The following is a 15,381-nucleotide window of genomic DNA, read 5'->3' on the forward strand; positions in this document are numbered from 1 at the left end:
CAGTGAAGTCTCTTCAAATATTTTGCCCTTTTAAAAAAATTGGGTTTTTTCAATAAAACAAACAAGCAAACAGAATAAAAACAAAGACACTGAAATAGAGAACAAGTGGGCAGTGAACAGAGGGGAGAGGGAAGGGAATTTAAGGGGAAACATGGGGAGGGATTTTGAGGAACAAGTATGAAAGACACAGGGATGAGGACTGGGGGGAAATGGGAGGGAGGTGGGGAGACGGGGCAGGGGGGGCTGGGATGGGAGAAATAGACAAAAAAATGTACTTGAAAAAATAATGAAATAAAAATTAAAAAAATAAAAAATTGGGTTTTTTTTTAGAGTTGAGTTTTCAGAGCTCATTATATATTCTAGGTAAAAATCTTTACATCCAATTTCTACTTATAAATACTTCTTCCTAGTCTGTGGCTTGTCTTTCATTCTCTTTCTAGTATCTTTTGAAGAGTAGAGGTTTTAATTTTTTATGAAATCCAGTTTATTTGCTTTCGTTTTTAAAAATGATATTCTTGATTTTTCTTCTTTGCCATCTTGAAGCCTGTGGAGTCTTCCAGGAGCAGGACTTTTGCAATAACAAACATATCTGGAAGGCAGTGGTCCAAGGCCATTTTTGATGGCTATAAATGGCGTCTGCGGAACTAGAGGAAGCACACAGCTCTTCTTAAAGTTGAAGGTGTTTACGCTAGAGCTGAATCTGAATTCTATCTAGGCAAGAGATGTGCTTATGCATACAAAGCAAAGAACAACACAGTGACTTCTGGTGGTAAACCAAACAAAACCAGAGTAATCTGGGGAAGGGTAACTCCTGCCCATGGAAACAGTGGCATGGTTTGTGCCAAATTTTGAAGAAACCTTCCTGCTAAGGCCATTGGACACAGAATCCCTGTAATGCTGTACCCCTCAAGGATTTAAACTTATTGGTAAATAAATAACAACCTTGACTGTGTGGCTCAGTTGGGGGCCCTCTGGCAAAGCAAAGGATTCCAGGTTGGGGCACATGGTTGGGTTGCAGGTTCAGGCCCTGGTCAAGATGCAAAGGGGACCCAATTAATGAATGTTTCTGTCACACATCAGTGGTTTTCAGCTTCTTTTTCTTCCTCCCTTCCCTCTCAAATAAGTAAATAAAATCTATTGTAAAGAGTAAGTAAAAAATGATATTCTTGTTGGGTATAGAGTCTAGGTTGACAGTTTTTTTCTTTCAGTATTTTAGCTGTTGTTCCACTAACTTCTTATATTGTTTTCAAAGAAAAATCTGCTATAATCTTTATTTTTCTTCCCTTATATCTTATGTGTCTCTTTTCTTGTTTGATTTTAAGAATTTTCTCTTTATCACCAGTTTTGAACAATTTTATCATAATGTCTTGACATAGTTTTCTTCACATTTCTTATATTTGGGATTCAATGATATTCTTGAATACGTGAGTTGGTATTTTCACTAGATTTGAAACAAATCTTTTTGGACAAACTTTTTGTCCATTGTTTCTTTAAATATATATATTTTGATACCCTCATCTCCCTTTGAGGGACTTCAACTGAAGCTTTGCCACAGCTCTCTGATATTGCGTTCATTAAAAAAAATTCACTTTTCTCTCTGAGTTTCATTTTGGATAGTTTCTATTCTATTGTTTCCAAGTTTGCTAAATCTTTTCTTCTGCAATCTCTAATTTGCCATTAACTCCATCAAGTTTATTTTATTTCAGACATTACTGTAAGCATCAATAGAAGTTCAGTTTGGGGATTTTTATATTTCTATGTCTCTATCTAACCTTTTGAACACATGGAATGCAGTTATAACTGCTTTAATGTCTTGTCTGCTAATTTTACCATTTGTGTCAAATCCAATTCTGTTTCTCTCCTTGTTTTTGGTTATATATTCTTTTTTTTAAAAAGATTTTATTTATTTATCTTTAGAGGGGAAGGGAAGGAGAGAGGGAGAGAAATATTGCCTCTCATGCGCCCCCTGCTGGGAACTGGCCTACAACCCAGGCATGTGCCCTGACTGGGAATCGAACCACGATTGTTTGGTTTGCAGGCCTGCGCTCAATCCACTGAGCTACACCAGCCAGGTGGTTATATATTCTTGGATACTTGTATGTCTGGCAATTTTCTGATTGAATAGAAGACATTCTAAATTTTATTTTGTTATATATTGAATATTTTTGTATTTCTATTAATATTCTTGAGCTTTATTTATGGGCACAGTTATACTATTTGAAAACATTTGATATTTTTGGGACTTGCTTTTAAGGTTTATTTTGAGGCAGAGCAGCATTTCATCTAGAGCTAAGTATTCCCCATTGTTGATGCAGGTCACTTGCAGGTACTCTACCCAGTGCCCACGAATCATAAGATTTTCAGTTTGGCTGATGGGAACAGCTAGGTATTGTTACCTTTCATCCTCTCAGATGGTCTTTCCCCAGCCTTTCGGGTAGTTTCTTCACACATGTGCACTGATCAGTACTCAGCTGAATACTCGAGGGAAACCCTCTTCAGAGATCTGAAGTTAGTCAGTGCATCTCTCTCCTCTTCAATACTCCACTTAGTGCACTCTAGATGTCTTGGCCACCCCCACTCCAAACTCGGTTTCCTTGTCTCAGGTTTTCTGCTGGGTCCTGTCAGGGTTCCCTCTCCCTGCATTGTGTCATGGAAACTCTTTCGAGGCAGGAAGCTGGAGCAATTGTAGGGTTCGCCTCATTTGTGTTCTGTCTTTCAGGGATCACTGTTCTTTGTTGCTTGCGTACTGTGTCTTGAAAACCATTATTTCATATACTCATCCATTTTGGGGGTTGTTTTAAGTGAGAAGGTAACTCTAGTCCTGCTCCCCAATCTTGGTGAGCAGTGGAAGTCCTTGGGGAGTGTTGTAAACACCAATATGCTTCATTAATATTGTGATCAAGTCTGAAGGTCCAGTTACCTGTGGCTCATAAATAGACCTTTTGTTAAAAAACATTCCAGTAATTCGTTACTTTTATCATTTGACATTCATGATTATACTGATTTTTTCTGCCTTAATTACATCATTTTGCTTTTTAGCAGGGTGCCAGTTAAGGGGATTCTATTTTTAATTGAAAAGTTATTACTGTGGCTGTTCTGAGAAGAAGAAAATTACCTTTTTGGAAAAATATTAATGTTTCAGTTCTTTTTAATATCTGGGCATAAAAGTCTCTTCAGTGTACTGGCCTGACTTGAAAGAGCCCACCTGTTATTAGATAGTGGCAATTAGGCAGTGGTTTAACCTAGCCTCAGATTTGTTGGACTTTGTCTTTGACATTTCTCTCTGTTTCTGAGAAGGTAGAATAATTTTATGATATGTTGGCATTGTTATGAGGATATAAGAGTAAGAGCATTAGAGTAGGACTCTGCAGAGTGTGTTTCTACACCCTCTTCTGTCACTACTTAACCATTTAACCTTGGACAAGGGACTTCTAAGTCCCTTGTTCTTAATATGTAAAATGAAGTTGATCGCTGATTTCCAACATTCTTCCCAGTGCAAACATTTTTCTTAAATCCTCAGCTGAAGACATTTTCTCATTGCTTTTAGAGAGAGAATAAACAGGGGGTGGGGGGGTGAGAGAGAGAGAGGGAGGGAGAGAGAGAGTCGGAGAGAGAAACATCAATATGAGAGAGAAACATCAACTGATTGCTTCCCATGCCCACCCTGTGGATGGAACCTGCAACCTAGGTGTGTGCCCTGACTAGGAATCGAACCAGTAACCTTTTGGTGTATAGGACAACACTTCAACCAACCAAGCCACGTCAGGGTCAGGACCTCAGTGCAAACATTTTATGACATGTCAACAGCTTTTTGAATCCATGGTTTGGAGTACAGATTTTGAAGGAGATACCTAAGAAAAACTGTAAGTATTTTGACATGGCATGAACATGCACAAATTCCTTGGATGAAGATGAAGATGATGATGATGGTCACTTGAAGTTGTAAGACAAATTCAGTGAAACAACAGATAAACCAACCAACCAACCAACCAACCAACCAACCAAATCTCTTCATCAAAATCAAACTCCTGTTAGATGTGTGATAAAGAAGCTAACTGGAATGAGCAAACTAGTGTCATAAATTTTTAAAGTTTACATTATTAGCATGTCAGAACTCACAAGCAAACTGTCTACCTATTAGCATTGCTAATATGAGCCAGGTCCCCCTTCCTTTTAAAAATACTTTTATTTTGAGGTGAAACTTCTTTATAATAAAGTGTGTAAAGCACACTAGTATTAAGGATACAGCTTGAAAGATTTTTACATAAGCACACACGAATATGACCATCACCCTAATCAAGAAATAGAATATTTATTCCTTCGTGAAGTTTCTTTTTCCTTCTTTCCAATTTTTTTGTTGTCCATTTCCTCCACCCCTCCCAAAGGTGTACCTCTGATTTCTACCACTGTTAATCTTGAGCTTTACACAAGTGTAATCATCCAGTGAATGTTCTTTTGGGTCTGGCTTTGTTCACTGGACATAATCCATGCTGCTGTGTGAATTGGCAGTATATCTATGTTTATTTTTTATTTTTCCATTGTATGAATACACTACAATTTATTTGTATTTACCTGTTGATGGGCCTTTGTTGTTTCCAGTTTTTGAGCTATGATGTTCATGAACTTTCTTTTACATGTTTTTTGGTGAACATACACACTCATTTCTCTTCGGGGTAATTGCCATAGGAATGGTGCGTGCTCAGATTTAGTAAATACTGCCATGGGCCTAAGTTGAGGTCTGAAGTACTTTTGGAATTTTCATTTGAAAGAATCACAGAATCAGAGGATAGAAAGTGGGACCTAAAGAAGAGATGTACCGAGAGATTGAGTTCACACTTAGTGTGTGCTGGGCTGTCAGGCGATGATAGGTTGGGGGTTCGGGCCAGACAAGCAGGGAAGTCACACTCGGGGAGAATGTGGGCTTGTCTCCCGAGGGAGCACAGGAAACAGGTGGGGCTTGTTTCTAATGTGGGCCAAAGCCTGACTTCATTTAGACTCTTTACTGCTGTATTGCTAAATGATGACAGATGGTAAGTAGACAAAATTAGAAGTATCAGTCTCAAGGGGTTAAAATAGTCAGTTAAAATTTAGAAACAGGTTAGTGTTTTCAAACCACATTTCCTTGACAGTGATATCAGATGAGTCATCTTATAGCTGATGCTATATCAAATTCAATTAGAAATTAGGACTAAGATTTACTATATTTAAAAGAGATCCCAAGGATTATAACACAAAAAGTTGCTTGCATAATTCTTTCTCTTCTGGTTTGCGGGCCGGTGCTCAATCCATTGAGCCACACCAGCCAGGGCCATCCTTTCTCTGTTGGAAATACCACTAGAGCCAGATAGGAGGAATTCCCTGGAGAAAGCCATCTGTTTTCAGCTGCTACGGGTCATGGCAGTCCCCATTCCCTGACCGTCCCTCCCCAGTTTCCATTACCTGCTGCTCTCAGAGGGAAAGCCCAGAGCAAGGATGGATTCCCAGGCCATCTAGGGTTTGCATGTGGTGCATCCAGGAGGCAGGCAACTCACTGTAAAGGAAGGGATGGGAGCTCGATATAAGGTGGTTTTACAAAGAGAAAGGTAGCCTCTTTCCCCTCAGATTTGTGGCCCACCATAACTGAAATACATGGATAAATGGGCAAATTGCTTTGGGAAATATTTTTTTTTCACAAAACAGTTTTTTAAAAATATATTATTGATTATGCCATTACAGTTCTATTTCCCCCTTTATTCCCCTCCATCCTGCACACCCCCTCCCCCACCATTCCCCCCTTTAGTTTATGACCACGTGTCTCAAGTTCTTTAGATTCTATATCTCCCATACTATTCTTGCCCTCCCCCTATCTATTTTCTATCTACTGTCTATGCTACTTATTTTCTGCACCTTATCCCCCGCTTCTCCTTCTCCTACTCCCCTGTTGCTAACCCTCCATGTGATCTTTATTTCTATGGTTTGCTCCTGATCTAGCTGTCCTCTTAGTTTGCTTTTGTTTTAGGTGTGGTTAAGAATTGGGAGTTTGCTGTCCTTTCACTGTTGATCTTTTTTATCTTCTTTTTCTTAGATAAGTCCCTTTAACATTTCATATAATAAGGGCTTGGTGATGATGAACTCCTTGAATTTGATCTTATCTGAGAAGCACTTGATCTGCCCTTCCATTCTAACTGAAAGTTTTGCTGGATAGAGCAATCTTGGTTGTAGGTCTTTGGATTTCATGACTTGGAATACCTCTTTCCAGCCCCTTTTTGTCTGTAAGGTCTCTTTTGAGAAATCCGCTGACAGTCTGTTAAGAACTCCTTTGTAGGTGACTGTCCCCTTATCTCCTGCTGCTTCTAGGATGCTCTCCTTCATTTCAGTCTAGGCTAATGTAATGATGGTGTGCCTTGGTGTGTTCCATCTTGAGTCCAACTTCTTTGGGACTCTCTGTGCTTCCTGGATTTCCTGGAAGTCTATTGTTCTTGCAGATTGGGGAAGTTCTGCTTTATTATTTGTTCAAATAAGTTTTCCACTGGTGGCTCTTCCTCTTCCCCTTCTGGTACCCCTATAATTCAGATGTTGGAACGTTTAAAGATGTCCTGAAGGTTCCTAAGGCTCTCCTCATTTTTTTGTATTCTTGTTTCTTCATTCTTTTCTGTTTGGTCATTTTTTTCTTCCTTCTGGTCCACTCCCTTGATTTGAGTCCCAGTTTCCTTTCCATCACTATTGTTTTCTTGTGCATTTCCTGTCATCTCAATTAGTTTAGCCTTCATATGTTCCTCTAATTTGTGACTAAAATCAACCAGTTCTGTGAGCATCCTGATCACCAGTGTTTTGAACTGTGCACCTAATAGGTTGGCTATTTCTTGGTCGCTTAGAGTTATTGGCTCTGGGGCTTTGAGTTCTTCTTGAGCCATAATGATTTGGTCTGTTGGCACCTGTTATGTATGAGGGGCGGAGCCCTAGATGTTCACCAGGGTAGGGCCACCCAGGTCGCTGGTTTGTGATGCTATATGTGGGGGCGGGGTCAAAGAGGGGCCAACAGTGGTCTCTTCTGCTGCTTCCTGCCACTGGGGCCTGCACGGTCCATCTCACTGCTTGCTCCTTGGCTGGGTTTTTCTGTGCTCGACTGTGTGACTGTGGTCAGCCCGCCGCCTTGTGCCCTCAGTGGGTCTGCCCGTCTCAACCCCAGACCTGGGATCTGCAAACCGCTATCTGTGTGCCTGGGTCAGTCTGGCCAATTTTTCTGGCGCAACCCTGCTCTGCCAGCCACTGGCTCCACCCCTCTTACCAGTCTGGCTGAACAGTTTGTTGTTGTCGGACTTCTGTATAGTTCAATTTTCTGTGTTTTGGCTGCATTTTTGTTACTTAAACTTTGTTGTTTTTAAACTTGGTTGTGCGAGGAGGCACGGTGTTTCCATCTACGCCTCCATCTTGGCCAGAAGTCTGGGGAATATTTTTAGATAGTCTTCGTCTGGTGACAGATTTTTTTCTAAAGTGATTTTTGAGAAGCTATATTTATTCTTTTTTCCTCAAATGCTGATAGATGATCTGTGAAAGTTGTTTTGTTGCCAAATATATGTGCATCTTGGGGTTAATCAGGTGCATTTACTGCAGAGCTTCTTGGAGCCGTGCCGTGTTGTTCCATGTGGCTCCCCAGGAGGGCTGCCAGGATGAGGCCTTTTCAGAACTTGTTTAACTATAAAACCATGTTTCCTTGGAGCATCTCTTTGAGTTGGTGCTGCACAGAACACATGTTAGGAAATGCTGTGTTAGAGATACATGAAATGTAGACTTTAGATTGTTTTCTAGAACATACCACCGAAAGCCTTTCAAGTCAGGACCCAGGACATTTTTTTTCTTATTATTTACTTTTCTAATTTTCTTCTGTAATCATTCTCTCAGTCCTTGCCAAACAGAAGTTCTGAATCAAGCACTTGATACATACCATGGCAGTTAAAGAGAAGTAAGACAATTTATTTGTTTGGTCTGGGTCTCAGTGTTCTCATCTGTGAAGTGAGAAGGTTGGATAATGACTACTAATGTCTTTTCTAGCTGTTTAACTCTGTGCTTTTTTGGTTCAAAAAGCACTAACCCTGGCCCCAAGGTGCTAACTGTCCAGCCTGGGGTACAAGGCTAATGCAAATGAGATAACTAGCAAGCAATTCAAAATAGCACACATGCCTGTGCCAGATTGTGTGGTGCAGATTAGAGGGGCTATCCGTGTGCAGAGGGAAAACCAATGAGACTGGAATATGTCTAGCTCCCTATGTTTTTTCTTGCTGCATTGGGCACTCAACAGAGCCCCTAAAACAGTAATTAGTGAGAATGTATTTGGCTATAGAGATGTGAAATGCACTTACTTCATGGAAAGATTTTGTTCCCTGTCTAGCTAAGCTCACTTCATGACAGTACAGAGGTTCGTTACAATGTGAGATTAATGAAAACACCTCTGCTGATGTAAGCATTTAATACTCATTAAACTCATCAGTAGGTCACTAAGGCCCTTTGGTGAACTTGGAGACCTAAACCAGCAATTTTCAACTGATGTGCTGCCAAAAATTTTAAAACATTCAATATGTGACTCTTTAGTTAGGGGCACTGAGCTCCTTTCCCTTAGATTGTCAAATAAAAAACTGACAACAGCCAACACAACAATAGCCGTCTTGTGTAAATGATTCAAATTATACCTGTTTTTTCTCTCCTTAAATATTATTTTATTGTATATACTCTTCAATTTCCTATTTCCTTCAAGTTTTCAGAAGACATTAGAATTAGTCATGTTAAATGGAGGCAAAAAATCTTAACCGATAAAATTAAATGTACAATTTGTTGAATTAATAGAGTTTTGTTGAACAATTTGTTATAATTGAACTTACAATTTTTAACTTTAGTTTTATTGTTGACACTACCTATTTTTTGTCAGATCGGCAAAAAACAATAATATATTTTTTGTCTGTGCTGCAGAATTTTTATAATTAGTTTAATATGTAGCATGAGATGAAAAAGGTGGAAAATCGCTGACAAACTAAAAGATATTTTAAGCTGAAGGTAGAAATAAGATCTTAGAATGTTAAGAAGAGTCTTAAAAAAATTTGTTGTTTATGCTACTACAGTTGTTCCTGCTTTTTTCTCCTTTACCCACCTCTACCCGGCCCCACCTGCCCCCTGCCTCAGTCAATTGTGATATCATCCCTCTCCAAGGGTCAGACATGAATGTTCTTTCATTAACCCCTTTCGCATTTTTCATTGAGGACCCCTCCACCCCTGGAAGCTCTTGGTATCTAAGCTTCTGTTTCTATTTTGCTCATTAGTTTATTGTGTTCATTAGATTCCACATATGAGATCATGTGGTATTTGTCTGTCACTGACTGGCTTATTTCACTCAGCGTAATAGTCTCCAGTTCTGTCCATGCTCTTGCAAAAGGTAAGAAGAGCTGGAAGGGATCGTCTAGGTCAGGGGTAAGCAAATTTTTTCTGTAAAGGGCCAGATAGTAAATATTTAGGCTTTGCAGACCTTTTGATCACTACTGCAACTACACAACTCTGCCCTTGTAGTGTAAAAGCAGCCATAGACAATAGGTAGTAATTAAGCATGTTTGTGTTCCAAAGAAACTTTATATACAAAAATAAGAGGCTAGGGGGAATGGTGTGGGGAAAATGCAGACAACTGTAATTGAACAACAATAAAAAAAAAAAAAGAGGTGAGCTGGATTTGGCCTGTGGGCTATATATAGTTGCCAAACCTTAATCCAGATAAGACTGGAGTGGCAAGGCAGTTTGATCCAGACCTTATAGTGCCTGAACTGTGTGCCCCTCCCCTCATATTCCTGTGTTGAAGCCCTAACCCCCGTGTGACTATAATTGGAGGCCGGGCCTGCAGGAGGTAATTAGGGTTAAATGAGGCCACAGGCTGGGGCCCTATGGCTTTCCAAGCAGCTTTGGGGAGGAGAAGAATGAATGTATTGGTTTAAGTTTGAAAAGGAAATTGCATAATTTTTCCCCATTTCACCTTTGTATACTTTTATTCAATATACAGATGAATAGATTAAAGAATTAGCTCTTCATTTTGGAAAGCTGAAATGTTGAGAATAGAAAATCAAACCTGTTAGGAGACTGAAGAAATGCCTAGATTAAAGTTGGCGACTTAGACCACATTTCTTAAGCTTGCCCCCTCTCCTTTGGGGGATTAATCTTTCTCTTTCCTTTCAACTTCTATTATCCACATGCTTCTTACTTCTTGTCTGTTACTACATGTCTGTTTTTATCTCTGATGCTTTTGGAATGTAAGTTCCCTTTTTGTTCCTTTACATTAACCACAGCACCTAGCTGGTACCATGCATCGTGTGTGAATGGAATTGAGTAGTCATGGGTGTTACAGCTCACTCACTCAGTTAACAAATATTTGTTGAGCACCTATTAGGTGCCTCGCTCTGTGTTAGATGCTGATGGAATGGTGAACTAAGAAGGCACCATCTCATGGAGCTCACAGACTGGTAGGGAAGACTGATCCAGTAATATATAGTGACTCAATTTAACATACATTTATAAATTTTGATAAGTGATGTAAAGTAAAGTTACACATGTAATGAAGCCATAATAAAACAGGAAAACCCAAGAAAGCTTTCCTATGGAAGTGATGTTTGTGGTGAGATCTAAAAAATGAGCGGCCATTAACCAGATGAAGGGAAGATGTTGGTGAGAAGAACAGGGGCAGAGGCCTGGGGAGGAAAGCAAGCCTGATGCACCCAAGGGACTGGTAGGAGCACAGGAGCACAAAAGAGTCCAGAGAAAATGACCAAGGCCTGGCTACTCAGAACCTTTCAGCCTGGATTAGGGATTGTCTTAAGCAAATTTAGAAGCCATTAACAGGCCTTAAGCACATTAAAATAAAAAAAATATTTATGGAGAGAGGAGAAGGGAGGGAGAAAAACATCGATGTGTGAGAGATGTTACACATCGATTGGTCCCCAACCAGGGACCCAGGCATGTGCCCTGACTGAGAATCAAACTGACAGTCTTTTGGTTTGCAGGACAATGCCCAGCGCACTGAGCTACACAGGCCAGGGAAACCCTTAAGCATATTTAGGATCATTCAGGCTGCAGTGTGTTGCAGGAGAACAGAGGTGACTGTGAGAAGGCCAGTTTGGAGACGCTTCCTGTATAATGGTGGTTTGAATCAAAGATCTCGCTGTTGGTTTTGCTGGAGTCAGAAGAAGGTGGAACTGAGAGACTCGTAGGAGCACTTGGTGAAGACCGAATATAGGAATGAGGTGTGCAAAGTATTGGATAAGTCAAATACCTGGCTTGTAAAACTGGAGAGGTGAGGGTATTATCCTCTGGGTGGGGGCACTAGAAAAGAGCTGGGTTTCAGAGAAGGACAGGTGGGAGTGGGTTGTGGTTGAGTTTGAGGCAGCCTTGGAGATGCGGAATAAGCAGTTGGGTATGTGGACCTTGGTTAGGCTCTTCCTTAGCCACAATTAAAATTCGTAATATCTTCAAAAGAAAAAGGGAAAGCAAAAGTTTTTTGGATGAAAAATGAATTCAGAAAGACTCAGTTGCTTGCCTCTGCTTCCCGATCCTGTGGAGGCACCTTGGAGCTGTGTCTAGTGAGAGATGCCAGCACTGGGGTTGGCTTGAAGTAAAATAGATGAGGACTCTTCCATACCCCTCATATCAAAGGAGGAAATCATCTTCCTAAAGTTCTACAGATTAGACGGTGAATTTTCAGGCATTTTCCCATCCGTCTTTGAAATGAAATCTGAACTTCCTTCTCACAAGATCACGCATGATTTGGCTCAGTCTACCTCTCCAATGTCATCTGGCACTCCTTGTCCTAGATTCTAGCCAGGCTGGCTCCTTGCTTTTTCCTCTCACAAATCAAACTTGCTCTTTCTCAGTGCTTTTGAACTTGCAGCTCTGTTGGTGTGTTCCTCTCATGTTCTCTTAATGGCAGTTTCTTCTCTCAATGAGGCTAAAGTTTAAATATCTTCTCCTCAGTGGAGCCTTCCCTGTTTACCCAATCTAAGTGCTCACCCCCATTGCTTGTTATTCCATTACCCTGTTTTATTTTCTTCAGTGATGGTACACTAGCTGCAACTGGGTTTATGCACTTACTCTGTTTTTCCCCACTGAATGGAAGTTTTATGAGAACAGGAGCTGGGTCTGTCCTGTTCAGTGTCTTACCATCAGCACCTATTACTGGGCCTGTTAAATGTGGAGGTGCTCAGTAAGCTTTTGTTTAGTGTGTCCTATTGGGCGTTGAGGAAACACAGGTGAGTATTGAAGAAGAATCTAAATCTTGAGGGCTGCCAGTGTCACACTTCAGAGAAATGTTGATGCTTTGGCGAAGAGTATGACGTGGGGACAAGTGCTGGGTAGAGATACTGAGGCCAGATAGTTCTGAAAAGTCCAGTGGAAGCATCCTTAATCCCCCTCAACCCAATAGAACTGCTATCTTAACCCAAACTCCCCTACCCGATGCAAAACACACTCACAGATGCCTCCAGCACCTTGAACAACACAGCTGGAAGGCGAATGTCTCTACACTTGGGTACGCTGATGCCAACTAGTACGCTGTATGCAGAAACAACATAAGCTCCTTTTTCAGAGAGAGGAAATATAAAATCAGAAGCATGAGTCTCCTTCAAGAAGGAAATCATCTTTAATGAAAGGAAAACTAGTAAACAATTTACCTGGACCTAAACTTGATTAGTTTACTTGAGCTATTATTGGATTTATGATCTAATGAACCAAATGAAGAGCTTTGGATAGTTGAACAATCAAACAAGATCAAGATTTTTGAGAACAATTAAAATTTGATTACATTCTGTTCTCTATCACAAGGAACAGATTTCTTCACTAAATTTTTCTTCTATTCAATATAAAGAGATAAGGACTGTCTTGCTGTCAAATTGTCTCAATACAAGACTAAACTTCTATCCTGGAGAAGCCTATTTCAATCATTGCAGAAATCATAAAACATGCTCAGGGTAAGAGATAATTACAGGTAGTAAATTTTGCCTACTTTAGTCAATTCAGACACAAATGAACCTAAAATGAACTTTCTAGCAACAATGTACAGAATTAACCACCACCTGCCACCCCCGTGCTGAAGAATAAGTTACACTCTGAATGTTTAATAACATCAGCCAGTGACAGATCACTGTGCTTGTCTCCCGTATCAGCCAGGTTTGGCTCCAGGGCCATTCCCCAGAGGCTACTTGGAAATTCACACCAGTGTTTGCCTCTTTGACCCTCTAACTCATCTTTTCCTATGTTTCAGCCCATGACCAATCCTCTTATGACTGAGATATTCTTAAAAAAAAGCCCATCATGTTTCTGGATATAAAAGTTACATATGTATATTACAGAAAATACAGAAAAATGTAAAGAAGATAAAAATCCCTATATCAGATCATCAAGGGGAAAAAAAAGGTTACTATTTTGGATATTTTTACCCAGGCTAAGTTATTTTATTTTTAGACTATTTGTCTCATAATATATTATTTCCTGCTTTTCCCACTTGATATTATATCATGAACATTTCCCCATGACATAAGATATTTTCTCTTTTTGTGAAAATGATTTTCATAAAATAAATATAAAAATAAATATTCCATTGTATAGATTACCATTGCCTGCTTTTAGATTGTGGATTGTTTCCAATCTTTTCCCTCCTTTCCTCTCTCTCTTCCTTGAATTTTGTGAACTTCAATTCATCTGTTAATTTTTTTCAGGATGTCAGATTAGGTTACACATTTGAACCACAACTTGATAATCTTAGTAACATACAACATTTAATTAAAAGTAATTTATTCATAAGTAATCATGGAAAATTGAAAAAAAGTAGAGTGGGGACAGGATGAGGGGAGATACTTGAAATACTTGAGTAAGTATTGCCAAATTCCAAGCTTTCATTTTTAGTCAAGGTAAGATTCAGTTTTGGAACCCACATTGTACAGAGAAAGGCTTCCTTGTCACATAGACTAGTTCTCACTCAGTCTGCATACTGCTTCCTGCTATCTCACGTAAAAAGAGACACATTTACAGAACCTGCTTTGTTTGCAACTTCAAAGTTCATTTGCTCTTGGTGTTTGTCCTTTTTCCTGACAGGCAGAGATGCTCTGTACAGGTTTCTGCTCTACCCACTGGCCGGGTGATTTTGTTCCCTTTGACGCGTTGTATTCTGCGCCAGTTCTGGTGGCCCATGCACTTCTTTGCCTTCTTGTATTCTTTATCACGCAGTCATTTTCATCAGGAATCATTCAAGACCATGAGCAATATTTGCCTTCTGGACATCAGCCAGATAATGCAACATCTGAACCAACGCCTGCTATTTTTTCCCAGCCAAACAAATCCTGGATGTGTTTGACTGAAGCTTGCTACACTCTCTGGCTAGGTGGATTGTAGCCCTCTGAATGTGTCAGATAATTATCTTGGAGATGATTTATATTCTTTTAGTTACAGAAATGAGCAGAAAGTGTTGCTGTGGCAGAGAAGGTCATTGCAGTAAGAACAGAGATGTCTTTGAGTAGAAAAGACATGATTTAAAGCATGTAAGGTCCTGGACTCTGCGTTTAGGATGAAGCTGGAAGAAATCCTCAGGGGTCTGTCATGAAGATCTGGTCTTCTGTGTTCAGAAAGAGGTGACAAAGGGTAAGACCTGATGAACCTTGGTCTTTTTTCACCCCCTTTCCAGGGAGAGATGCATTCTTCAGAGAAGCTGTTGCATCAGCAGTTGCAGAAAGCGCCGTGTGGGCCAAAGATGGAGTCAAGGCAGTGAGGGCCTCAGTGCACTGTGGCCTGGATGGGAAACTAGTCAGCTGTGGCACTAACTAGGAAGGTGGCTTCGAAATTGTTTTTTATCAATAATTTTTATGAACATCTTCATTAGGTTAGAATTCTACAAGTATTTAGGAAGAAATAACTGTCCAATCTACTTTTCATATGAAAACTCAGCTTCTTTTTCTTTGTGTCTTTTGAAAACTATGTTGGCGGAAGTCATACAGTCAGTCCTCAGGCAGAGTCTTGGAGAGGTCAGGTCCATGGCCAGAGTTCACAGAGCCTGTGAGGACAGCCCTGGGGTCCAGGCTGCTTCTCCACGTCAGAGTGACCCGCCAGGCTGAGGGTCTGCTTGTGACTGATGTTTCCCTTTAGAAAACACTGTTCTTTGCTCAGGATTTCAGGATTTTGCTTATATCTCAAAATGGCTGCAAGTTCCACAAAAGTCAGTGTAATTAGAATGGAAACAGGTACTTGGGGCCCGTATCAGGAGTGAGCAGGAGTAAAGCGTGTGTACAATTACAGGTGGTGGCATCCTCACAAGATTGATTCTGTATATTGATGGAAGACCTTGCTGACCATGTTATTATTCATGGCAACAATTTTAGGTAGTTAATTATT

The 15,381-nt window shown here is 40.2% G+C and overlaps 1 pseudogene; it reads left to right on the forward strand.

Moving 5' to 3' along the window:
• The window catches only part of LOC119064214 (60S ribosomal protein L35a-like), a 109,513-nt pseudogene extending 108,595 nt beyond the window's left edge, over window positions 1-918 (forward strand).
• Window positions 919-15,381: the final 14,463 nt, after the last annotated feature.

The sequence above is a fragment of the Artibeus jamaicensis genome, unplaced genomic scaffold (genome assembly GCF_021234435.1).
Source record: "Artibeus jamaicensis isolate MK-2021 breed Jamaican fruit bat unplaced genomic scaffold, CSHL_Jam_final contig_233, whole genome shotgun sequence".
NCBI lineage: Eukaryota > Metazoa > Chordata > Mammalia > Chiroptera > Phyllostomidae > Artibeus > Artibeus jamaicensis.